The 26,491-nt window shown below is 43.9% G+C and overlaps 2 long non-coding RNA genes across 3 annotated transcripts; one reads left to right on the top strand and one right to left on the bottom strand.

Annotated features, from left to right (window-relative positions):
- Nucleotides 1-3,694: 3,694 nt before the first annotated feature.
- On the bottom strand, nucleotides 3,695-16,955 carry LOC128627223 (uncharacterized). Of its 2 annotated transcripts, XR_008391375.1 has the most exons (4): nucleotides 16,394-16,955; nucleotides 15,918-16,027; nucleotides 15,678-15,767; nucleotides 3,695-4,083 (listed from the first exon to the last, which is right to left on the bottom strand). It is a non-coding gene; the product is annotated as an uncharacterized LOC128627223 (long non-coding RNA). The 2 variants fall into 2 exon arrangements; XR_008391374.1 differs by lacking the exons at nucleotides 15,918-16,027; nucleotides 16,394-16,955 and having other exon boundaries at nucleotides 15,678-15,892.
- Nucleotides 16,956-17,584: 629 nt separating this feature from the next.
- LOC128627221 (uncharacterized) lies at nucleotides 17,585-24,701 on the top strand. The gene is made up of 3 exons (XR_008391372.1): nucleotides 17,585-17,784; nucleotides 23,061-23,150; nucleotides 23,318-24,701. It is a non-coding gene; the product is annotated as an uncharacterized LOC128627221 (long non-coding RNA).
- Nucleotides 24,702-26,491: the final 1,790 nt, after the last annotated feature.

The raw sequence follows: 26,491 nt of genomic DNA, 5'->3' as shown, positions 1-26,491 counted from the left end.
ATAATTCTGCACATGTGAGCCCATTTTACGTTATGGAAACAGTTTATCAGATTCAGTCTCAAGGCTATAAGAATGCTATTTATCAGGTCCATTCAAGGCTATGGGAAAACTACTTCCCTTAGTTACCCAGATACTTGCATGAGGAAGCCAGACTGCCTCCATTTACCCTACACATGATAAATTACAAAGGAAGAGTTCTCTCTTATTGGAGGAAGACCACCTCCTTCATGTAGTCCTCCTTCCTTGAATCTCAACATTACCCCTCAGATGATCCCATAATGCCTGGGCCATTTTTAAGCCCAAGGATACTTCTGTAGCCTTTTTTACTGTCTAAGTAAAAATTGCAATTGAACAAAGGCATGACTATAAGTGCCCCAAATGGAGCTACTTAGTTTTATTTTGATTTCTTACTTTTCATTTAAGACTTGCCTTGTTAATTTGCTTTGTATATATTGTACATTTGACATTTGTATTGCACTTCTGCCTTTTCCTGATTCTTTTTTCTTTTTAATCTTCACTCAAGGATATGTTTATTGATTTTCTGAGAGAGAGAGAGAGAGAGAGAGAGAGAGAGAGAGACATCGATGTGAGAGAGACATATCAGTTAGTTGCCTCCCATATGATCCTGATGGGGAGGTTGAACCTGAAACCTGGGTATGCACCCTGACTGGGAATGGAACTTGCAGCTTTTTGGTACATGGGATGATGCTCCAACTAATTGATCTACCCAGCCAGTGCCTTCTTCCTGACTCTTTAATGCATTTCTAAATTCAGGTAGATGGTAGGTAAGTCAGACCTATCATTTTGTGGAGCTATCAAGTGAGGGGGATGTCAGGGTGTGTACCAGGGTCTGAGATGATGTGTGTATAGATCCTCTAGGTTAGTGGGGACAGAGATGACAGGTTGAGTGGCAGGGCAGACCTGGGCAGACAACCAAGAACAAATACGCTGGTTGCAAAAGCTTTTCTTTCTCTCTCACCTGTCTTTTCCCAAGTATAAACATGTTTTATAGGACACTGTGAGTTAAGCAAAGTTGTGGTTTCTCTTCATTCCTCATGTGATTTCCAGATATGACGGTCCTTCTCCTGGCAGGCTGAGTTAGCTTCCCTCATGAGATTCTTGGATTGAATTAATTTCTATGTTTAAAAAATAATTCAAAAAGAAAGAAAGAGAAAAAATAGAAACTTCTGGAAAAAATCTGCATGTGGAGATGATGCTCATCTGTGGAAATGCTTTGTTTTCACATGAAGTTAAGTCAGAGTTTGAGGACAAGCAAAAGCAGGACGGTTTCTCCTTCTTCCCCCTCCCCTCCCCTCCCCTCCCCTCCCCTCCCTCCTCCCCTCCCCTCCCTCCCCTCCCCTCCCCTCCCTCCCCTCCCCTCCCCTCCCCTCCCCTCCCCTCCCTCCCCTCCCCCTCCCCTCCCCTCCCCTCCCTCCCTCCTCCCTCCCCTCCCCTCCTTCCTCTCCTCTTCTCTCTTCACTTCTATTTCATTTAAAAGAATTGAATGTTTGTCCATTCAGACAAAGCTGGCTTAGGGAGGAAAAGCACAGGGAGGGAGCAGTGTGAGGAGACTGGAAATAGTAAGAATCGGACACACTTTGGTTTACAGCCCTTAATTTGGGAGAGGAAGGAGCTGTTTTCCTTATCCTGGCTCAGATCTGGGTAGAAGGGAGTGCCATTCGTGCCTCTGGCTCTTGGGTGGGCTGGACAGGAGTCCCTGAGCTGTCCTGCCACATGGCAGCTGGCACGAGCCTGTCCTCCCTCTGCAGGAACACAGGCCCACACTGTTAAGGATTAGGTGGAACATATGCATGTAAGATGCTTACAGCTTTTTCCAGACACAAGGCTACTTTCCAGCCTGAGAAGCAGCTTGAAGGGATGAGGGTAGTTAGATAGAGTCTCGCTCTGGGAGTGATAGAAAGCTAAGTGCTCAGTTGAACCTGAATGCTTTAATCGCCTTCCTTTCCTCTGCTGCTTTCCCTCTTCTCATCCCTTTTTCTTTTTCCTCTTTTCTTTTTCTTCTCCCTCTACTCCCTGTTCACTTTTTAATTTCTGTATTTGACCTGAATTTCTTTTCTTCGTTCCTTCCCCACTTTTGCTCTACTTTGTTGCTTTCCTTTGACCCCTTCTTTTTCTCCATACTTTTATTTTCTTCATGATACTCTTCATGCTTCTTCATGTTTATCACAAGTTATTTTTCTTGTCTGCAATGGATTTCAATTCTTATAGAGACAAAAATGCAAACTGTCATTTAAAATTGGCGCATGCCTTCATAGTGCTCCCGAGAGGTAGTGGTGTGAGAACGCAACAGTACTAATGCTACCATTGACTGAGTACTGCTCTTCATCTTTCTAACAGCCCAGCTGAGCGATGATGGCATCTGTTTTCCACGTTGGAGATGAGCCTTAGGCAGCAGTCTTGCTGTTAGAGTGTAGGGTTGAACGCATCTCTAATTCTGATGTATCCCTTGCTTTATACAGCTTTTAGGACAGTGGATAAAATGGCCACAAACATTGGGCGGGGGCAGTGTATGTGGTTCAATTCAAATGTCTAAAGCAACATTCTCCGACTTTTGTGTGTGTACTGGAGTCACCCACTGGTTTCAATTCATTTCTGGGGTGGGGCCCAAGAATGTGCATTTTCCATAAGTCCCCAGGTACCACTGCTTGCCTGGCAACTACACTTTGAGAACCACTGGTCTGAATGGCATTGACTTCAGAATTAGGTGGCCAGTCCGAACTCAGTCCCTGGTGGCGGGGAACATTTTCTATACCCTGATGTGAATGTAGTACTTAAATAGTTTAATCCTGTCTCATTTCACAAAGGACTGGAGATTGCCGTATATACTAAAAGTACTTAGAACATAAAAATGATAAAGGGTTAAAGTAAAATGAAAGAAAAAAATAGGAGTTTAGTACAAATAGATGAAATCCAATAAGAATTTTTCCTTCATTGGCAGAGCTATGTGGACTTCCATTTATTTTCTTGCTGTGTCCTATTTTCATTTGGGAGGAGGACCCTTGAATTTTACCCCTTGAATAAAATTTTCCTTCTCCAAAACTGCCTAGCAGAGAATGTTTCCTTATTTAGACAACTGAGAGGTAAGAGGTGATTGATTTTATCTTCTTATGACCTGTAAAAAGTGGCAAAGTGACAATTGTGTAAGGTGTATTAATTGAGCAACTGTATTTATTGGATGTCTCTCACTTGATAGGCATAAAAAAGAAATCTAAGAAATATAATAGAGAGACACACAAGAAAGCTGAAATAGGATTCTGGTCTTCAAGACAGAACCTAGTTTGGAGAAAAAGATGTACATTAATTATGCCCTTTAAAAGAGTTCAAAGTTTCTAACTATAGCAGTTCACAAAAAGGAAATGTCAGAGTAGGTTAATGTAGGCACAAAAGAATGGATTTAAATTTGATAGAGAAAGAGGAGGAAAAAAGTTATGAACGTTTTGAAGAGTTTTACCATAATTTAGATATAAGGTTGGTATACTTTTGTATAGACAAAAAAATCTCAATGACTGTTTGACACATAAACAGCTGTGAATGGGGAGAAAGAGATCTGAGTTTGCCATCAGAAATGGATTGAGTTGTAGATTTGCTGCTTACTACTGTGTGACCTTGTGCCAGTCATTTGACCTCATTAAGTCTTGGTTTCTGCAAAAATAAAATGAGGATTTTCAGTATCTATCTGTATCAACTGAGCTTTATTCAGGAAAGCAGAAACCAATATATGAGGCAAAAAGGGCATTTAAACTGGGAAACAGGTGTTCAAAAAACAGGAAAGATTGGGAGAACAAAGCTTTCTGATTTGCTGGTGTGGCCAGGAGAGTCAGGAAGCTGCTGCTTTCATCCAGAGGTCAGGATCAGGGCTAGTGTGGGCGAGGCCATCAGGGTCTTCTGGCTTCAGCAGCAGCTCCTGCTACTGCTAGGGGAAGAACGCTTTCTGTCTCTCTTCTGCCTTCCAAATCCAATAAGAGCATCGTATTGGCAGAAACGAAAGTACTGCCCTGGAGGCAAGGTAGTTGAGAAAGTGCAGTTCTCAGGCTTCTAGCCTTAATTGTTCAGCAAAAGGGCCTAGAAGGGAGTAGAAGTGAGAATAAATGCCAACAGACAGTATTTAGCCCACTGACTAAAAGGGTAATTGAGAGCTGAGGGTTCCAAGTCATTAATTAGTGAGTTGTGAAATCACTTTAGAAGGTTGTGACCAGCATTAAAACAATGGGATGGATAAAGTCCGAAATAACACAGTGCATTGCTTAGAGTCATATTTGAGTATGTGTGTGTGTGTGTGCGTGTGTGTGTGAGAGATACATGTACTGGGTCATGATGTATAAAGGTCAAAAAGGTTTGGAAATCACAGAACAAAGAATTGGTGAAATAAAACAATGTGTGTACTTTGTTTTGTGTGTAAATTGTAAAGTCAAAGCAAACATTATGAATTAATAACACATTTGCCATTCCTGAGGCCTATATGTTATTTTTACTGAAACTTAGTGCTGCATCTGTAGTGTTGAGACCTCTTGTCTGCTCCAGCAGGTACACTCAGAATTTCCCGCACTCCTGGAGACCCACAGAAGGGCACCAATGGGGACAAACAATGGAGATTAGTATGTTAAAAGGGGCAGGGGGTGTGTGTGGGGGTGTAACTGGCCTCGGTGTTGATTTCTTTAAGGCCCAGCCTCCTTCCTGGCATGCTTAGTCAGCAAAAATGCCTGCTGGTGTTGCGGGGCAGGGAGGGAAATACCTGAATGATCCACGAAATAGCTTGAGAAAGATACACTGAATGCCCCACTCATAATAACAGAGTCTATTTTCAGACTGAATGATGTCCTCATTCGAACAACAGGTTCCTTGGGTAGCCTCATTCCCAATATCTGGGAACTAAAAGTATACTGCAGGCTTGGAAATTCTATTAACTGAAAAACCATCGTGGGCTCTTTTCTTGTAGACCCCATTATTTCAAGCATCCTAGTATCTTTGGGAATGAGTTGAATTTCATTTTGTTTGAGGGTAAATGGGGTGCAAATGTAGTCTTTTTATTTATTGATTGATTTTTGGTTTAGAAATTCCTCCTTATCTCTCCTTCCCTGTACTCCCCGCTCCCCCCGCCCCACACACACTTATTTAATTGCTTGTAAGAGGCAGTCCACAGTAGAACAAGATAGAATAACTGGTTTTCCTGGAATGGCAAATACATAATAAAAAAGCACCATTCACTCCAAACAATTTCCTGGTTGTTCTCTGAGCCCCCTGGGAAGTGGCTGAATGTTGTGACGCTTCTCTTTATAGCAAAGGATGTATGATAGGATTCAGGTCAATGCCAAGTAGGAATTCAAAACCTAGCTGTGTTTACTCTACAGCGAGCAGTATTTTCTGCCTCCCTGCCACCCCCCAACTCAGGTGAATAGAGAGCAGCAATCAGACCTGGCCGCGCTTATCAAAATGCTCCTGTGTTTTTCTATGCTGGTGTTTGTCCCTAGGCGGCAGGGTGGCCAGGAAATGAGGCCTTCTCTTTTTTTTTTTTTTGCCACCTAGAAGAACTGAAGGTTATTAAGGGAGGTATGAATTGGGGTGTGGCAGGTGATGGCATGGGGATTACTTGGGGGTAGGAAGGTGTAATGAGCTGTGTAAAAATACTGGGAGCATTGAAAAAAATGCATTCGGAAAGCATGAAGAGTAATTAAAGAAGTCGGAAAACTTCTCATGAATATTTGTGCAGGATTACAATATGGGCCAGGAAAGGGACATTCTGATCAAAATAGGTTTGATCAGAATATCGAGTGCCTTGAGTAATTTTAGGCATTGTCTGCGAAAGGATTTTAGGCCTTTGGTGACTAGAGAAAAGTGATATTAAATTTAGAGTGCCCCAAAGAGCTGTTTTTTTGAAATGAGAATAAAAGGGGATAAGGAAAGAAAGTTCCCATTTGTTGATGCCATTTCAGAGACTATTCTAGGTGCTTATCCCTCCTTTCTTCCCTCCTTTCGTCCTCCCTCCCTCCTTCCCTCCAGAAAATCTCACTTTACTTCTCCCAACAATGTTATGATTGTTCCTACTTTAGAGATGAAATTTTAAGTTTCTAAGAAATGAAGTAGTCTGCTCACATTTATACAACTAAATGAAAAGGGAAGATTCAAATTGAGCTTCCCCTAACTCCCAAACCTATGTTCTTTCCAAAACATTACACTACCTTTCTTCCAGAAAATGGAATGGAAAATATCTGTGGAAACCAAATTACTGTTCCAAGCTATACTTGCACAGTGACACTGTGCCTATAGTGATCTTCATACATGTGGCCTGTGCCCAAAAGTTCCATAAAATTTGTATAGCTGGTTATATATTCCTGGGAGAGGACTTTGTGGAGTTGCAGCTTTGCAGGAAAGGTGAAAGGAGAGGCTGTGATCTGAAGGACACTGTCCTTGCAATAGAAATTCCTTTGCCACAGTCATTGTGAATGCTAGGCAGTCCTGTAGTTCAATGGTGATATTTTAGTTTCATTAGTGTTTCAAGTAGGTATACACAGTATGATTTAGGCTGGAGCTAAACAGGATCAGCTATACAATTTGCAGAGCCCAGTGCAAAATAAAAATGAGGGGCTCCTTTCTAAAAAAATTTTAATGATCCCAAGATGACGAAGGAATAGCATTAAAAACAAGTGCAGAGACCTCTGAGTGTGTGGAGCCCTGTGATTGCACAGGACATTCGCCCATGAAGTTGACCTGGAGCTAACTGCTAGTGATTTGGCCCAAGAAAGATAGTAATGGTAGGCCTGTTGTTCTTTATTTTGTGCCAAGATTAATTTTTTAAAAATCTGGTAATCTGGAGGTGACATTTTGTTTTAAAAAAAGTTAAAACAACAACTATTATAAACTCACTTAGGTCTTCTTTCATTCCTGAAGTCATTAATTTAAAAGGCATTTATTGACCCCTTCCTGTATGTGGGGCACTGTGCGGGGTGTTGGGGACATGAACGTCCCGCTCTGAAACATGACCTGTTTCATGGGCCCCTTCCATGTCCGTGCCTCTTCCAGAAGTAGCTGTGGCCCTGGAAACAGAGCAGCTTGGACACTGGACGTGGACATGAATGGTTGCCTCATCTCTTGACCCATAAGTATGTTCATTGAGAAGGGTCTCTAGATTCTTCCAGAAGGGAAAAGAAATAAAAATTTTGGGGAAATAGAAAAATGATATATTTATTGGAAAAATATGGAGAGCTCACACAATTGAAGGAAACAGAAAAAAAAAAACAGCCTTAGGAGGTACAGAAACTCAGACAGGTTTAGGCAATCTTGGTAGAAGACAAGATTAGAATTTTAGTGCTGCTTAGAGTTGAAAACAAAAATTTAGATAGCTGCAGAGATTAGAGTTAAGCCTCTTCTCAGTTGGTGGCACCCTGCCCTCATGGATATGGGTGAGGCCCTGTCTTGTTTTATTTTATGTATTTTCCTTATTTGATCCCTGAGTCTCCCTCTGCTTTAAAGACAACTACTACTTTAAATGTGCTGGATGTCTGCCCCGGATTATCAATGTCTTTCGTATATGTGTGTATATTTAAAGTTTACATAGTAGGCTTTGTACTGTAAATATTGTTCTGATGCTTACCTTTTCCTCAATACAAATGTTCCTAAAGGCCTCCCCACATTGCTGTGTGCACACAGTGCAGTGGCTCCAAGCTGCACGTTGTTTCATAGAATTATCCACCGTACCGAAAACCCCATTTTCCTGGTGATGGTCACCTTGTTCGGTCTCCAGTTCCCCACTACACAGTTCACTATGGTGGGCAGTCTCTGTGAGAATTTTTCTAGGACAGAGGTTTTGCGTGGTTGTAGGAATCACTTTGAAGGGAGATGGGGTGGGGTCTCACTAACAGGCAGATTCTTGGGCCCTTTGGCTGGGGATTCTGACTCAGCAGGTCTGAAGGAGGCCCTGGAATCACTAGGTCTCACAAGTGTCCCACGTGGTAAACTTATTGTCAGGTGCATTTGGGGAAAACTGATCCACAGTACAGCCTGGAATGGAATTGCTGGGCCAAAGGCCCACCTGTTCTTCATTTTACTATTCTCCGGAGAGACTGGTCCATTTGGCTTTTCACTACATCTACTACTGACTCTGTGTTTTCAACATCCAGAAGTCTCCAATTATGACTTCTTGTTTTACATTACCAAGTTCTCCTTTATGTATTTGAAGAAAAGCATGATGCTTATCTTTATGTTCTTTTTCTCCCTGGTTCATGATTGTAAATTCATCTGGCATCTACTGTTCGATCTGTTCTCTTTGATCACAGTCAGGCTTCTCTGCTGTTATTTTTCTCTTTGAGTCATACTCTCCCAGAATATTGGGTGCCATGGCTGGTGTTGTGAACCTGCGAAGGTCTTTAGCTCAGGCCCTAGATTGTCCCATTCCTTGTCCAGTTTAGGGAGAGAATGAGAAAGAAAAACGTGTGTATTTGTGCCTTGAGAGAGTGGTAATAGGGGTGGGGTGGAGTCAGAAAGAGAGAGACAGACAGAGAGAGAACACTTAAGATGTCAATTTAGGTTTAACCTCCTTATCCTTCTTCCTCCTCATTATACTCCTGCCTGGGAGGTCTGGTTTTTAAGGACTAGTCTCTGTCTCCCTTGGTGGTAACTACCTAATGCTTGAAATGTGATAGGAGGGCTGGAAAGAAGGACTCACAGAAATGGAAGGATCTCTTTGTCTCTATTGCCTTTTTAATGTAATATCTGGAATCTTTGTAGGGTCCCAGCAGTGCCCTGGTGTCTCTCTGTTGTCCGCTGCCAGTCCTGGGTTAGCTGGGTTTTTCTCTCCAGGCATAGTGGCCGCAATGGCAGTGACACACCTAGGGCAAGTGAGGAATCGAAGGAAGCAGAGATAGATGTTCCCCATCTGTGCACCCAGCCATCCTCTGCCTGTGGTGCTGTCTACCCATCTCTGTCTCCTGGTTTAGGACCCAACCAGGGTTATCTCACAGATTTCACATTAGCTTCTCGGATCTCTCAAATTCCCTATGGCATCTCCAGAGCAGGGCTGCAGAGAGGAAAGCAGTAGCCATATTACTGTGCCCTTCTTTCCAGCTTCCATCATGTTTCAAGCTAAACTGTTCTGTTCAATATTCATAGGAGAGAGGGTCTTATGGGCCTGGCCCTTAGCCAGGGCAGGACATCGTGACTGACAGTCATGGCAAGACTAATATAACCATTTGGACAGGGAAACTAGGTAATCTGAAGATGTTCCCACAGCCTAAACATCTGCCTTTTAAAAGAGAAAGTTAGAGAAGATTTCTGCAGCTAATTAGGAGAGCTTCAAATCAATGGTTTAATTCGTATGTCCACTCCACTGTGCTTATACTACAGTCTAATGGAGATGAATCTTTTTGAAATAGGAAGAGTAGTCTGAACAGTTGATGCTTGACATCAATTCAATGCTGAAACCTTGTCAGGCCCTTATAACCCTTGTTTGGTGGTGATCTTTACTTTGCCTGACCTTGCTTAAGTTTATGAAAAGCTGGTCTCCAAAGGCACTGTCGAACATGCCCAAGCAACAATTTCTCAGAAGTGACTGTTAAATGAAGGGAGCTCAGTTTAATATTGGGTGGACAAAAGGTCTGTTTAGTTTTTTTTCCATAAAATAAAAGATGCATTTTTCATTTTCATCAGTGACTTTATTGATTTGGATATTTTGAGTTTGTTGGCTCTCTCCTGTGTGGTATAATGTTGACTGTTCTCAATTAATGTCTCTGTTCCATCGCTATCAGCTTCAACTGGTGTATCTGACTGTGGAGTGTCTTCCAGTGAGAAACCTCCAGCACAAACCTTTGCAAACCTCTTTTGACATGTTCAAGCAGTCACAGCACCTTCTCCAAACACTGCACAAATCTTTTTTGTGTGTTTCAGTTCTGTTATTACCTTTCTTGAAATAATAAAGTATAATATGCCAAAAATGTTGCCTATTTTCTTCTATCTTCAATATTAAAATGGCTACACAAAAATTCACCAATTTTAATGTTTTTTTCATGCATGCTGATATGACAGCTGTCACAATACAATCTAACAAAATTGTTTTGAATTAAAGTTAAAGACAACTAAGTGCTAATAGAGCCATCTTATGCGAAAAACCAAATGAACTTTTTGGCCAACCCAATATTTCTCTTGACTGAAATTTTACAATGAATTGAGAAGACCCCACTTAAAATGTTCCCACTTTGAAATGTCAAGTGTTCTAAGCATGATATCTACCAAAGATGAAGCTGAGGCAAGCCTTCAGGAGGTCCAGCAATTGCCAGCAGTGCACTGGTATGTTGAGGTTAGGCACTGGGGTATGCAAATCAAGGCTCCATCAGCCTGTATTGTTTGTGTTACCCTGAGCAGGTTACTTAGCCTCTCTGTGCTTGGTAAATTTTATATTAAATCATACATTTAGAGTGCTGCATGTAGAATGTGAAATCATTACTCTATTCTCATTATTTGATATATCCCTTAAGCAACTAAAACTAAAAAGAAACTTGAAGTTGTTTTTTCTGCCGTCATTGTCTGAAAAATGCCAACACTACTTTTTCTTAACTTCTTGAGAAAAGTTATACAATCTTGATGTACTTATTACAGGAAAATATAAAGAGCTTTAAGCCTTGTACTTTCCTGGGACTACTTGAATTCTCCCTTTCCCCACCTTAAAAATGGCAGCTAAAACCAGCCCCCTCCATCATCTGTTCCAATGGAAACTTTACACTATACAAAAATGTAAAGAAAAAAAAAGCAATGCAATGAACAATGCGTAAGGCAGCCGATTAAAAAAAAACCTGCATTCCTTAGGAAACACACACACACATGCACATGTATCACATGAACTTCATAAAGTACTATGGTGCGGTGTCAGTGTTTCATCCTTTTGAATTACTGTGGTTCAACAGAGTTAGGCTAGAGAACTTTCTTTCTGCTGTTTAGTAACTTCACACCATTGCTTGAAGGCCTTTTTGATCCTGATTTGATGGCACCACTTGTCCCTCACATGACATAGCCCTGGGTTCTCCTCTGGTGGCTTCTCAGAGGAACCATTTTCATTATTTTGAATATGAAGACAAACATGTTGGGAACCAGCAAAGTGGTTGTGGAGGTAGGTGTTATTAGTCCCCATGACATCTCTGCCTCATTCAATAACAGCCTTAGCAAAAGCCATTGGGGCCCAGTCTTTGGGCCTCAATTGGTTCATTACGCTCTAGTGACATCCAGCTGCCAGTGTCTACATCCCCTTTCTGAGGGTTTTTCTGGAACTGGAGAATTCCACTCTGCTCTCGTACTTGACACAAGTTGGAAGTGCTGTAGAATTACCACCACTTAGAAACAGCCCACAACAAAGGATTCTTGGTAGTTGCTGTGAATCCTAGCTTCCTTAATAACTTTGAGGTGTGTAGTTTGCTATGTTTCTCAGAGTTCTCTTCTAGAGTCATCCACAGTGGTAGCTGCTTTGATGAGTCATTCTTAATCTTTATTGTATTTTTTCTATTACCTTTTAGTCCCCTTATACCTCCTCCCCCCCCAATCACCACAGTGTTGTCCATGTCCATGAGTCCTTTTTCTTTTTTGCCCAAGCCCTCCTCCCCCTAACCTTCCCCTACCACCTAAGTCATTCTTATTGGTGTCCTCCCTGAATCACTCCCCCATCCGCTAATTGGTGCTGCTTCTACCTTCCAAAGTACCTACTTGCATTGTAATCCTTGTCTCAAGGGAAGCTTCTAGGGGAATTCAAGCAAGCCAGATGCCATTTTTAGCTTCACCTCCCTTTTTATGCTTCCTTCCATACACCACCCTTTGACACGCTAAGATTGAGCTTTTGATAGCAGCGTAAGCCTGTCTTCCTGGCCACAGTTGATTAAACCAGGGGAGGAAAATAGCTGGGCCAGAGTCCATTCCCTAGGAATTTGGAGATTAGTGGGGATAAATGGGAGTTGGAAGTTGTGGAGGTGGAGAAAGAATGGAAAAAGAGAGTAAGAGACAGCCAGAGAACAAGAGACATAGATAAATTGATTGAGTGAATCTTCCCCCAGGTGGGGACAGACACATGCACACTTGGAAGCTAGGGGTACCTTCTGCATAATATCCCAGGGACCTGAGAGCTCTGGTGGTCTGCAGAGAGAAAACCGGAGTAGATGTGCAATGGGAAGCATAGGTGAGGGACATGAAAATACTGCTGGGGTTTTGGCAACCTTCTAGTTTCTGGTTCTAGTCCTTTCAGAATCCTGGTTCCATTTCTGTTTTGACAAGCTACCTTTTTCTTAAGAAAAATGCCCACTTTTTGTTTAAGCTATGATGAGCTGATTTCTTTTGCTTGAAGCCAGAATATCAGGTTGTGTACATTTTATATCATAAGTAATTCTTATTAAAAAATTATCTTTTTAGGGCTGCTACTATCCCATCTCTGGAATTGAGATATTTCACTTTATATTTGCTCGGTACTTTCCTTAGACAGTTAGCAAAAGGAAGAGGTAATTTCTTCTTTTTCATAGCGTAAAACAAAGGGATTCTTTTATAGTTCTTTTGTTATCTGCTTTGTTGGTACCTATAGACAATCTCCTTTCATGCCCTGGATGTTGCAGGGCCAAGAAGCTGCCTATCCAGAAGAGGTGTAGGCTGTGTATTTGGGAGGCTGGGTGGGCCCCGAGGGGCAGGAGGCTGCGGATCCAACCTGGGGAAGAGGACTGCGGTGTTTATAGGTCGCTGGATCAGGGCACTCCATGGCAGCAGTTTTGAAGTCCTGAAGTAATGTGTCAGGGAGGTTGGCCACTAGGTCCTGTAGCCTTGGGAACATTGGTAAAGGAGAGGAAAGCTGTGAGGGGGAATCCTTTCAGCCTGCTCAGGGTAGCAGGGCATGACAGTTGGGGAGACGCAGCCTCTAGCACTGGCACTAGTCAGCAAAAAAAAAAAAATAGTGACTGTTTAGGACTGAAGAAAAAGTTCTTTCATCCATTTCTCTGAAGCAGGTGAGCCTGGGGATTACTACATGCTACCAAGTGGTGGGTGGGGCATGAATGTTGCTTAACATTGGCCCCCCTACCCAACCTTGGCAGGTGGGTGTCTCAATCAGCTTGAGCTGCTAAAACAAAAATACCACAGACTGGTGGTTTAAACAGCAGGCACTTATTTCTCATAGTTCTGGAGGCTGGAAGTTCAAGATCACAGTACTAGCAGATCTGCTATCTGGTTATAACCCTTTTCCTTGCTTGTAGACAACCACTTTCTTGCTATACTCTACCTGTGTGGGTAGAGTTGAAAGTCCAGAGAGAGAAAGAGAGAGGTGGAAGGAGAGAGAGAGAACACTTTAGCCTTCTTAAGGGATCACTAATCCCATCACGAGGGCTCCACCTCAAGACAGAATTACCTCCCAAACCCCACCTCCAGATATCATCACATCGGTGATTAAGGCTTCAACATACAAATTTTGGGTGTGGGGTGCAAACATTCAGTCCATAGCATGGGGGCTGGAACTGGGATGTAATTTAATTAAGAAATTTGAATAAGACATTTTTCATAATATTGCACTTGTGGTGGAAGAATTCATACCTGTTACATTTGTACATCTGGATACTTGTTATGATAAAGGGCAATCTTTCTTTATGGCTGTATATTGCTGACAATAAAATTTCAGAGGTGATTGTTTCTTGGGGGTGCTTTCAGTTGAAAATATGTAATCACTTCCTTAATCTATTACACAGGTTAGAAAGGAGTGCAAAGAAAATAGAGTTATCTAAGGAATGGCAGATTGATGTTAGACCTGTCAGAGAGCCAGTTTAAACAAGGGAAACTGACTCCAGGAAAGGGGATTCAGGGGAGAATGTGGGGAAGTGGCTGGACAGACAGACTAGAGAACAAGGCTAAGAAAAGTGGCCCAAGGAAACCAAGGGGAACCAAGGAAACAAAGGGAAGATGGACAGCCAAAACCCAGCCATGATCACACCTCAGCTTATAGGAACTCTGCTGCCAGACTCCAGCTGTGGCCACCCTGGCCACCCTGGACACCACAGGACACTGATGGCATTGCCATAGTAGAATCTACCCTATGCTGTCCTTTGTTTTTGCATTACTTGTCTTGTGGGGAGACACAGGTTGGCCAGGAGGGTACTGTTTGCTCAGTTTCAGCCTCCAGGGCTCGGGGACAGTGAGCATCTGGCTTTCTGGTTTCTCTAGTAGGTGTGACTTCCACCAGAACAGGGGCAGCTTCCCTGGTGGAAGTCACATGGCAGTTTCTCTTCCTCACCTTGTCCACTTCCATGGGGGCAACCTGACTGCTGGTCCCCTAATCTGAAATTGCTAGCTTTGTTTCTATCTCTCACCTCTCTTCTGAGTTTCAGAATGCTGTATTTGACTGACTACTCCATAGTAGCACTTTAGATGTCCCACAAACTCAGCTGAACTCCTTATCTTTTAGAAAGTCTATATGGGAGTGGTTAAGGTTGTGGACTCTAGACCCAGATAGCCTGAGCTCAAATCCTAACTCCATCAGGTATTAGCTATGTGACCTTGGAAAAATAACAGAGCCGTCACTTGCTTTTATCATCTATAAAATGGGATTAATACCTATCTTATAATTTACGATGATTAAATAACTCAGTACATGCACAGCATTTAGACTATCACCTGGAACATAGTAAGTACTCATTTAATTATTATTTTCCACTTCTCTTGACTTCCCTTATTTTCTTTTCTCAGTTAATAGTCTCTCATCACACAGGTTAGAAACTTCTAGGTCTCCTTTGACTGTTTTTTTTCTTTCCAATGCCCACATTTTATCACTTCTAAAGTCTGTTGATTCAACTTCTCAAATGCCTCTTACATTCTCCCTATTTTCTGCAATCTCACTGCTATTCTGTTGGTTTTGGCCACTATCATCCCTTGCATGGATGATTGAAACAATCCTCTAACTTGCTTTATAGCCTCCGGTTAGTTCCAAATAAAAGAAAGACATGTAATTATCTGACATGTTTGTAACAACAAACAGTTTTGGGGTTCTACTGTTAGCTGGGGAATGTTCTAAGAACCTTACATGGATTAGTTAGTTCACTTAATTTTCGGAACTACCTCCTGAATAGGTGCTCTTATTATGTTCTTTGTTGATGGGGAAACCAAGACACAGGATTCTTAGGGGCCTTGTCCAGGGTCACACAGCAATTATGGCCCAGGTAGGATTTGTATCAAAATATGACCCCTAAAGCATGGTATTATAAAATGCCAAACCAAAGTTTCAAAAATAAAGATTATTCAATCACAAAGTATTACTGCTCTATAGTATTAATACTATAACCTTTACAATTGTTATCTGCCATTTAGAATAAATTTGCAAAGTGCTTGTTTCTACCAGCTCTCTGGAATACAAACTTATTGCTCTAATTAACTGTTTACTTCTTGTTCTTTGTTTCTCTTGCTCACTTTTATGTCTCTTTTTATATTTACATCTATATGTGTATATATGTATGTATGTAATATATTTATATGGCCATGTTTCTAACTGGCCAAATTTGTTTTCCCTTCAAATTTTCAATCTCTGTCTACTTTCTTTTAAATCTTCTTTTAAAGATTAGATTTCTCTTCCTTTGCATTGTCTGTTGTTCCCTAACCCTGTGCCAGTGGGTTCCTGTCTAGTGTTGCTCCTCTCTGCCTGGCCACATGTCCCCCCACTTTCTTACCTTGTCTCACTGGGTTGCTGGTTTTAGACTCTCTCCTTTTCTCATCTGCTTTTCTGTTCTCCCTTCTCCCTGCATTATTCCCATGACTCTCTGGGACACAATCAGTTCCGAAGGGAAGATCGGAAGTAATGAACGAGAACCACAGAGAAGTAGGGGACCCATTAGCTTTTACTTCCACTGATAGGCAGAAATAGACACTGTGGGAAATGAACTGGCACCCAGGCTGCCAGGATAACTTACAGGGCAGGACTGTGGTAGGGGTGGGTGGGGACTCCATCCACAAGGGCATCTGGATCTTGCCTTCTGAACTCAGTGCTCTCGCTGGTCCTCTACTAAGAGCTCGCAGATGCCTACAGATAATACCACAGGACAACTAAATTCAGTTGCATGGGTCCGTTAGGTGGCCCATAGCTGTCTTGGTCAGGCCAAAAGTGGTGGGCATTCAGATGCCCCAACAGAAGGCCTGAGCTTTGCACATCTCAGGGAGGCTGTACCCCGAGTGGATGAAATGGAGATGTAGAGGCACCTCGTTACAACAGCATTTGTCACAGGGCAGGCACCAGTGTACGTTAGGCCAGCCCTGACTTTCTGCCAAGGGATTTTGTTTCCTGAATCACCCCAAGCATTTCCCTTTGCAGACTGTCCCATGGTCCCCACCTCCAGCAGAGAATGTCTCCAAGGCCATTGCCCTTCTGGCTACACTTGCCAGCACAGACCTGTCCCAGTAAGGAGCCTCCGAGGGGCCTCCTGAGTCCCGCTGCAGATCATTTCGAATTGCCCTGGGTAACTCTTCTCTGCCCTGGCCTTGAGGTGCCACGTCAGCGCATGTCCAATGTCTGGAGTCACTTCAAAGAGCAGCCGTCTGCACACATGTGATGCAAGGGCTCACAGCCATCTAGAGTGGAGGCTGGATTCTTGAGGACACTGGGAGAAGACGGGGTGCCCCAGAGCCACATTAGGTGGTGTGTCCTTTGGTATTTCCACCCCGAAGTCTCAGGGACACGCACCACCTGATTTCTTGGCTGCTGTATCCTAGAGTCAGTAATCAGAGTCCTGCAGGGCTGGTAGCCACAGCCACTAAGCTGGGGCTGCTCTGTTTTTCCTCAACGGTTAACATGTCCCAGCTCTTCTTCAATGTCAAAATGTTTTCCCATGAACCCTGGGGGTAGCATTTCCCCACCTTATCAGCCCTAGCAACCAGAAGCCCAGTTTCTAGGAAAACAGCCACTTGATCCAACCTGGTGAAACCCACTCCCCAGTCCAACAACTGACGTGGCATTGACGCCCCAGCACTCAGCTGCGGAGTGTTTTTTTAGCTGCAGCCACATGACATCACTTCTAATTGGCCAGCCTTCCTCCTCCTCCGCTACAGCTTCCCCACCCCCCAGCCTTTCTCCTCTCTGCAGGCCAAGGTGGTAGTTTGGGAAAGCTGTGGGAAAGCTTTGGGCTTTCGCTGGTTGGAGGGGAGCGTGTAGTAATTTCCTTTGTTTCTCAAAATATTCCAAGCCCCGGCTATTCAACTCGCTCCCCCTGGTAGAGACAACGTGGCTCAAGCCTCCGAGATTCCACTTAGCCCGCTCAGCTGGGGTTGCTGGACTGGGGGTCCCTCAGGAAGACTCTCCGTTTCAGCAGGGTGCCTCCCTCCCTCTCGTGACCTAATACACTGTTTCTCTGAACCCACATCCTATGAGGAGCTTGGGGAAAAAATGGTGCCAACATGCAGTTGTTCGGTGCTTCCCGTGCCTGGCAGCTGTCTTTGAATGTTTGGTGGTGTTTTGGTGAACCACGAAGAAGCCGTGTCTTGTGACATGAAGAGGTTGTTTTCTTAACCATATATGTCTTCCCAAGAGAACCAATAAATAATGTGGTCACTCTGGCTGGGTTGTCTTTCCATAGCTGCCCCAGGAGCCCTCTGGCTCCGAGAGCTGCTTCTCCTGTTTCAATTTCCATGTCCTCTCCATGTTGTAACTCAAGGAGCTCCTCTGGCTTAGGAACAGCTGACGACCCAGCCAGATCTCTGCCGAGGCACCTGGAACAGGGGCGATGGGCACTGACGTTCAGGAATGCTCTGGGGTACCCTGTCCTGGCTGCCATGCCTCACTGGAAGGTGAGCAAGGATGTGTGCAGGCGGGGGGCAGGGGCGGGGGGTTGTGGAGAGGGAACCTCCAGTGTCAAACCTTGAAGACCTGGCAAGGCCATGTGACAGAAAGACGTGAAGAGCATCTGTCACGGGAGAACCCCACAGATGGCCCTCTCATCACATCCTTATCTGCCTCTGTCCCCCACCAGAAAGGGGGCTGACTGCTCATTCAGGTGGCATGTGAGGAGACACTCTGCTGAATATAGACTGACACATCGCTGAATGAGAGAGTTGAAAGGACCTTTGTGAATCTATCACAGGCCAGCTGTTTACTTCATAAATGAAGAAACTAAAGCCCAGAAGTGAAATAACTTGTCCCAAGTCAGGGTAGAATCGGGCTTGAACTCCGCCTCCTCTTGGAGCAGCGACTGCACACACCCTGCTCCATCTGTCCCAGCTCCATCCTGTGTGTTTCCATGCTGCACCCAGGGAGCTGAGCACCCTCAGGGCCAGGTGGTAAGGGGCAGTAGAAAGATGAAAGGCAATGGAAAACGTGGATTCCATCCCTCCAGTCGGGTCCCTGCACTTATAGCTCTGTTGACCCCTCTCACTGCATCCCTTTGACCCCTTCCAAAGTGATGGCTTTTCCTTCTGGGTCAGACTAAATCCTCAACCCCCTTATCTGTCCCTGGGGACAGAGAGGAGGAATTCCAGGTTAAAGTGACTGTTCCCTGCTTCCAGCTTTTTTTTTATTGAGGGTCTGAAGTCAAGGGAGCCAAAGGGCCATGGGAGCAAAGTATGTCATTTTGGGAGTGGCTGGCAATGCTGATGTTGGTGACTGAGAGTTACAGCGGCAGCCAAGAAGTCCTTAGGCTCTGCTTTATCCTGTCGCTGAGTGCTGGAGTAGAAATTTCTGAGAATGTCCCGAAAGGTGACAACATAGACTGGGCTGCCCTGGGCTCAGGCTTTGTGGGGCATCTGCCCTCAGAGCTCTGGAATGCCATGCATTTGTTTATCTCAGACAGCTACTTGCCCGCCCACTCTGCCTACCTCTGCTTCCTCTACAGCCCAGCATGCCACTGGCACCTAATAAGTGTTAAAAAATAGCAACATTTGAGCCAGCGACCTTCACATAACTGCCATAGAGACCCATGCTGGAGCAGTTCCTTCTTCAGGGCCAGACAAGCAAGGCCTGGAAGAAAAGAGAAACACACAGCCATTGCTGCTGCCATGGATGCTAGGGGTCCAGGAGTGGTGTGGAGTTCACCCCAAACCCAGCCAAGGCTCAGAGGTCAGAAACAGGGCATGGGGCCAGAGGCTTTAATGGAGATGACTGAGGAGTGTGGCCTTCACACACCAAGGGTGATGGCTTTGCTCCATGTCATGCACCCCTCAGACATTCCTGTGCTCTTCAAGCCAGTGGGTGTCAGGTGTATTGGTGAGCCAGCATGTCAGCCCCAGCATTGGGCCGAAGCTGGAGCACTATGATACCCTCTCATCTTTACCTGCCCCGCCTCACAAAGTCTCTTCCCCTACTGTTGAGCAGAGGGACTTCCTTGTCTGGTGTCTGGTGGTGAAGGGTGGGAGGGACTGGGGTTTTCCAGCCAGTCTGAGTCTTAGGTTTTGATCTCTTCCTTAAAAAAAAGCAGCCTGTTCTCTACCCCAAGGCCCAGCCAGTGGAGTCTCAGCACAGCCTTTTTTAGCCAGCTCTCTCCCTTCCTCTTTTTCTTCTTCCCCAAAGACTGGGAAAAGGTGAATATTGCAGAGGGAAGGGGACCCATGTTTCCAGAGGGCCTGCATCTGGAAGACAAGCTTTATGTCACCGATTTACTGTAAACTCATTCCTGAACCAATTTGACAGGTGAGGGAGTTGACAGTTGGGGACAGTAACTAAGCAGCCAGAGTCAGCATCTAGCAGGAAGCACTTTCCAGGACTTAATGTTTGCGCCTGTGGGGGGCTCACTGTGTGGCAGGGGCCCCCCACACATTGGTGCTGGGGACACCAATGTTCTTGCTCCTTTTTCCTCTCAATGACGTGGCTTTGTGAGAAGGTATCCATGGCAACCCCACTTTAAAGATGAGGAAACTGAAGCTCAGAGAAGTGAAGGACTTTCCTAAAATTGTCACTTCAGTCTCTGAGCCATTGTTATAGCAGCAACAGATACTTGCCAGGGGTACTGGGTATTATGGATGACTGGATTATTGGGGTGACCAGTTGTCCCAGTCTGCCCAGGACCCTCCCAGTCTTGGCCATGCAAGTGTCATGACCTGGGAAACCCCTGAGTCTTGGGCAAACTGGGTGGGTTGGCAGCCCCACTGCTGTTCCCCCATCTCTTCCTCTTCCCTTTCCACAGCAAGGCCATTGATTTTGATCTTGACAACAGCGCACTGTTAACTTCAGTCATTTTCTCAGGAAAGACAGAGAGGGGCTCTTGGATGTAGAGAGCAGATTCTAAGTCTGGGGTTGTTCAAGGGTTACAGGGAATAGAGTTCTTAGCACTGTGCTGGGAAGGCTATGAGTACTCACAGAGTGGCCACCCGTGTTCTTAGCCAGCTATGTGGTGGAGGCAAAGAATGGAAAGGGGAGTCCTGAGGGGTGGGAGGGAAACCTGAGTGGAACATGTCTTTTGATGAGTTGCTTTTCAGGGACAGGCATTTCTACCTGTCACCAGCAGCCTCCAGGTTGTGACTAGATCTGGGAGGCAGGCTGTTGACACAGGTTTCAGGTAAGGAAATCTAGGCACAGAAAGGCCAGCACTTGCCCAAGCCAGGATGTGGGAGAGCAAGGATGTGATTCCAACTCCATCAGTCTCCAAAGCCCTGCTCTTAATTATGAGCCTGGGCAGCCTCTTAGGGGAAAGGGGATGATGGAGAAGAAGCTGCTTGAGGAAAGATGAAAGAATGCAAGGGCAGAGGGGAGGCAGAAGCAGTGAAAACTGAATTGCTATGGGAGCCAGGAGCCTGTAAAAGCCCTCTCAGTGTACAGAGCATTGCCATGTGCCCGCCAGGCACTCTTTCTGCTTTCTCACAAATTAACCCCTTCAGTCTCTTCAAATCCTATGAAGTTGGTATCATCATCATCTCCGTTTTTTGGATGGGGAGCAGGAGGCACGTAGAGATTAACCCCCTCCCCCCATACACACTTGCCCAAGGTCACACAGCTAATAGGTAATGTAGCTAGGATTCAAACAAGTCTGATGGCTAAGGACAGAGGAGTTTTTCCTGTCCTCCTCCTTCGTTTTTTAAATTATGCAGAATTTTCTTTACTTGCAAGCTCAGGTTAGTGGAGTTTAAGCAAAGTCTTCTTTTTCAATTAGTAATCTCCCTTCCTGTTTCATGTTCTTTCTTAAAGATAGGAAAAGGTAAATAACTTAGCCCCTTGGCCATATGGACTCTTTCCTGCTCAGACTCAGTGGAGAAGTGGGGGGTGAGGAGAATTAATGACCGGCAATACCAGGTGTGTGTGTGTGCACTTACACATGCATGAGAGGGAGAGTGTGTGTGTGTGAGTGTGAGAGCATGTGTTGAGACCAAAGTTGCTCCAGGGAAACTTTGGGATACTGGAGCTTGAAGATCACTCCCACTCCACCCTTTCTTAGCCTGTCTCTAAACCTTTATCAGACCTTCAAGGCTAGTCTCCTTTTAGGAGCTTGGGGAAAGAGCCAAACCCTGAGATCACCTGTTGGCTTTGTCCCAACTCAGGGATCAGGAAGCAGCCTGAGTGCAGGAGATCAGGAAAGAACCTGTGCTGGGTGTGGTTGCATGGTCCAGGCAAGCTCTGCCTCTGCCCCACCCCTCCTGACAAAGGAGAGCTCCATGAGTCACTGGCTGAGGCACTGCCTCACACATCGGGCCCTTTTCCCAGCTCCACCCCTGCCACCACCTTCTCATCCCTCCCTGTCCATTACTCACCTGTCTCTATCTGCTTCCCCTCACTGAACCTACATGGGGCTGGTCCTGAGACCAGTCCTGTTGTGAACAGTGTGATTGTCAATGGCCCACACAGTGATAGGTTGCAGTGGTGGAACAATACCAGCCACAGTTGAGGGTGCAACTTGTAAAGAGATACAGAATCAACTTCTGCATCCTGGGAATCTTGTTTCAAGTGGCTTTCACACTGGAAGCTCTCCTGCCAAAAAGTTAGGGAATTAGATCTACACCAGAGCTACAAAGAGAAGCCAGTTCCAGGTAGAAAGCATTTTGCAAAGTAACCAGGGGAAGAGCATGAAGTACCTTAAACTATAGCATTGCATGGATGTCTATGTGAATCATGGTTCACCATGGTGGGAATAACAATACAGAAATTGACCCTTATAGCTCATAGTAAGTACTTAACTGAAAGTTATTGAATACATGAATAAAATATGTTGGTTTTTTTTTGTCTGAAGATTGAGAAGTATGAAACTGAGAATTCTCTGTAATCAGAATATCAGTGCTGATACAAAAATGTGATTATTTTAATCCAGACTGGCTTGAAAGTGGAGTAGTTTGAGATACAGAAGATCATGAAACCAGGATGATGAAAATAAAGAATCAGGGACCGAGATACATCCTTTTCCTGTAGTTGGCTAAAGGTAGGGTTGCTGTGTATTGCTGCACCCGTTGACTACTGCACAATTTTAGAAAATACTCTTCATAGCAACTACAATATGCAGAATGTTTTGCAAAGTGATGGTTCTGGAATAAAGATTTTCCCAACCCCTTAGTGAGGAATAATGGAAAGTTAATATCAGAACAAAAACAGTGTATATTATTAGGAGTTTGTCTATCTACCTATTTATGCTTACCTTAACTGTTCAGCTAATTTCATATATAATTCCTTCATGGATTCAGGCATTTAAAATTTTTATTATAGAATAATTAGGGATTTATAGGAAGTTGCAAGACAATGTACAAGGATGTCCCATGCACCCTTCAATCAGTTTCACCCAAAGGTAACATCTTGTAGAACTAGGTAGTAAAACCAGAAAATTGACACTGGTACAATCCACAGAGCTTATTGAGATTTTGCCAGTCTTATATGCAGGAATTTGTGAGTGTGTAAATGTCTATGCAGTTTTGTCCCATTAAACTGGTGGTAGATTCCTGTAACCAACACCACAATTAAGATGCAGAACTGTTCCAGTTTCAAGGGTCTCTGCCACCTCCCACACCCTCCTCCATTCCTACCTGGTAACCACTAATCTGTTCTCTGGCTGTGTAATTTTGTTATTTTGAGAATGTTATATAAATGGGGATTCACTCTTTTATTTTTAATTGCCAATGTTTAAACTGTTTCTTTCATTACAAAATTCTAACTTCAGGTTTCTACACAAGTATTTCTAAGGAGAAGTGCTTGAACTACAAGGACCCAGCTGAGAGGGAAGTCCAGAACACAGTGCCTGGAGTGACAGGTCAGGAAACTCGGAGAGCACATGTGTGTAGCAAGCTCTCCCCGTATCAGACACCGTTCTAAGGCTGTATGTGAGCTCTTACAGAAGGAAGCCTTGAGAAACTGATTTCTCTTCAGGTGTTCCCCACCCTCACTTAACACATACTCTTTTTTCTTAATCCTTACCAGAGGACATGATTATTAATCTGAGAGAAAGAGGAAGGGAGAGAGACAGAAAGAAAAACATCCACCAGTTGCCTCCTGCATGAACCCCAAGCAGGGATCGAACCACAACCTTTTGGTGTACAGGATGATGATCCAACGAACCGAGCCATCCAACCAGGGCCCAACACACATTCTTCTGACCTTTGCACATGCTTCCCATCACTGGCCCCCTGAGAGCAGGAGTATCTCTCCCTACTCAGAGAGCCAGGCATGAAGCACAGAGCCTCTGGCTCCCGAGTTGTTCATCTTTTATATCCTGTTCCCCTGGGTGCTGAGCAAGATCTGATTGCCCAGGAAGCTACATGTCATTGCTCTGCCACTGGCCCTCGGATTGACTTTGCTGCCACTTCCCAGTGGCTAGGATGAAATGCCACCTAGAAGCTGGATGAAGGCAGCCTTTACTGTTGGTATCACCTCCAGTAGCCACTATCTCAGATTCTCACCTAGAAGGCCTAAAGAGAAGCACACAAGACCATTACTGGCATTTTCAGGAATTAAAGATTAATAGAAAGGAACTCATTGTCCTAAATCCTCTGTTGGGTATGAGATTTAGGAAATTCCCTTCTTGAGATTATTGGTGAGGCTAAGTTTCCGGTGACCTAATGTAATTGGCCTATTATCTGGGAACTTTGAGCTGAGTTGTCAGAAAGAGACATTTAAGGACTTTAAACCCAGGAATGGATTATAAGCACTGGTGAGTTCTTATGTCAGGAGAGCCTTGAAAACAGAGGTGGATATGATGAATCTGAGCAGTTGGGTGCTGTCCTGTCTGAAGTAAAAGAATAACTCAAGGTTATTTGAGAGTCTTTGCTGCACTTCGATTTTGCAAAATCTTCACTTCTATTTGTCAACCTACAGCCTGAAGATGAAGAAGTTACAGTCTTGGTGTTTCAACTTTTCCAGAACACCAAGGAATATCCTGCAGGTATTCTATAAACAGGGCCCTCTGGTGTTATGGCATATCCCAATGCTACACTAGATTGGATATTTACAACCATTATGAAGCTGGAACCCCTGTCACTTATTTGATTAGTATCTTTGCCAAGTGCTTCATGTAAAGTACATATATATTTCATTTATTAAAGCAAATAATAATTGATTATGTTGTGAGGATTTTGCTAGATCACTTAAGAAAATTGGAGGCCCGTGGAAATTGTCACAGGGGATAGTCTGCATTTAACCATTCTTTGTATGTTAGAATCTGAGACCATAAAGCCAGAAGTCATAGAGACTGGTATTTGAGTTTACTGAAGCTCATATAAGGAGAGAAACAAGTCATTGTGTCACCAGGCACATTAAAAACTGTGTGATTACTTTCACCCAAAATCGTAGGCACATTGAACACTTTTAGAAATTTACTGGCGACTCATTAAAACTTTGTTCTTCAACCTTTTGCCTGGGAAACCCCCTCCTCATTAGTCAAAATAGATTAATGTTCTTGTAAGTCCTTCAAGGGCAGATAGATTCTCTTTAGAGTGGATTCCAAATCAAAGCAAACAACATTAAAGCAAGGTCCAAAGTGCGTGGATCAGAAATGAAACATGGGGGAGTATTTTGTTTACAAATAAGAAAGAGCACTGTGGTGCACTGGAGATGGGATTTTTCCATAAAGAGGAGTTCTTAAAGTAACTGCACAGACTCAGTGTCCACCTTTTTCTCTTTGTGGCAGGTGTCCTTCTGGAGAGAGGCACATTAACGACTCCCACTCTCTTGTGTACAACCCTAAAATCCAGAAAGCTGTAAAAACCAGTGTTTTTTTAATACCTGATCCCATTTGCCAGAAAGATCTGACCTGAACTGACTTGAAACTATTTATAGATTTTACTTATCTCACCTATCTGTGTGTTTTATTTAAGGAATATTAACATTTGCTAATAGGGCAGTGACCCAGGTGCCCTGTGAGTGGTGTTACACAACATAGAGTATCTGCACTGCATTTCTTCCTAAAAATCAGAAGAATTATGAATTCCTTAACACAGCTGCCCAAAGGTTTTAGATAAGTAACCCAGAGCACATCCTCCCTTTTTTTCATACTACATAAACATTAGATCCATTTTTCGACAGGCAATGGGTCCCAACAAGTGGCCTAGCTTGTCAGGTCCCCACACACAATCCCACATTAAAGCCCAGACTCCAGTGCTTGCTCTGCCCTGCCCAGAGTCCAAGCACCAGCAGCATGGCCCTTAGGCTGGTTGGTCACAGAGGGGACTGCAGCACGGTGGGCCTGCAATTCCAGGAGCCCTTTCCCCATGTGAGAGGGAGAATGGGCATTGAGTATTTGGCTCATTGCTGCCAAGGCTTCCACTGGGATGTATAAGACCTTAGAGTAAATCCACTGAGTCATTCACTCATTAATTTGTTAGTCTGTTCATTCACTCAGTTCACACTTACTGTGTATCTTTTGTGGTTTAGTTATATTTGATTGGGATCCTCATACAAAGTGAGAGAGAGGAAAGCTTGAATTTAACCAGGATTTTCCAAGACAATGTCTCAAAGAATACAAAAGATGTTAGTGGATATTAAAGAAAAATTTTTTTTTCATGATCAAATAAGTCTAGAAAAATGATGAATTAGAGTTGAACAGGTTTCTTCACTACAGCACTTTCCTGGGTTCTGAATTAAGTACTATGCACAGTAAACATCCAAAAGGGGGTGTTAGCATTGACCAAGGAATGCTTGCCCATGGATTTCTAGGCTTCTCTCAGATCAGATAATTTTTATAATCCGTGGAGTCAATAGGAGGAATTATGTGGAAGGTGACAGAGTTGAAGGGCTCCCATAAAGGAGTGGGAAAAATTTCCACTGTGCTCTATGTTGTTGTAGGGTTTGGGGGTGTTGCTGCCTCTTCAACTACTCCGACACAATAGAAAAGCACAGGTGGCTGCCTGGGGCTGGGGTACCAAGAACAATGCTCTTCTAGAGCCAACTAACCTTGAAAAACATAATAGCCCCTTGAGACCAACTTCCAACTGAATCTCTGAATTTTTACATCCTAAATAGCTTGCCTTCTAAGGTATTGTATTATTCATGGCAAAAAAAATGTTATTGCCCTCTGACCTGTTAGTATTATTGTTATATTCAATATTATTTTATATTAGTTTCAGATGTATAGCATAGTGGTTAAACAGTCATGTACTT

This window comes from Artibeus jamaicensis, unplaced genomic scaffold (assembly GCF_021234435.1).
Source record: "Artibeus jamaicensis isolate MK-2021 breed Jamaican fruit bat unplaced genomic scaffold, CSHL_Jam_final contig_335, whole genome shotgun sequence".
Taxonomy (NCBI): domain Eukaryota; kingdom Metazoa; phylum Chordata; class Mammalia; order Chiroptera; family Phyllostomidae; genus Artibeus; species Artibeus jamaicensis.
The sequence above is the reverse complement of the archived record's forward strand: the minus strand, read 5'-3'. Positions and strand labels throughout refer to the sequence as shown.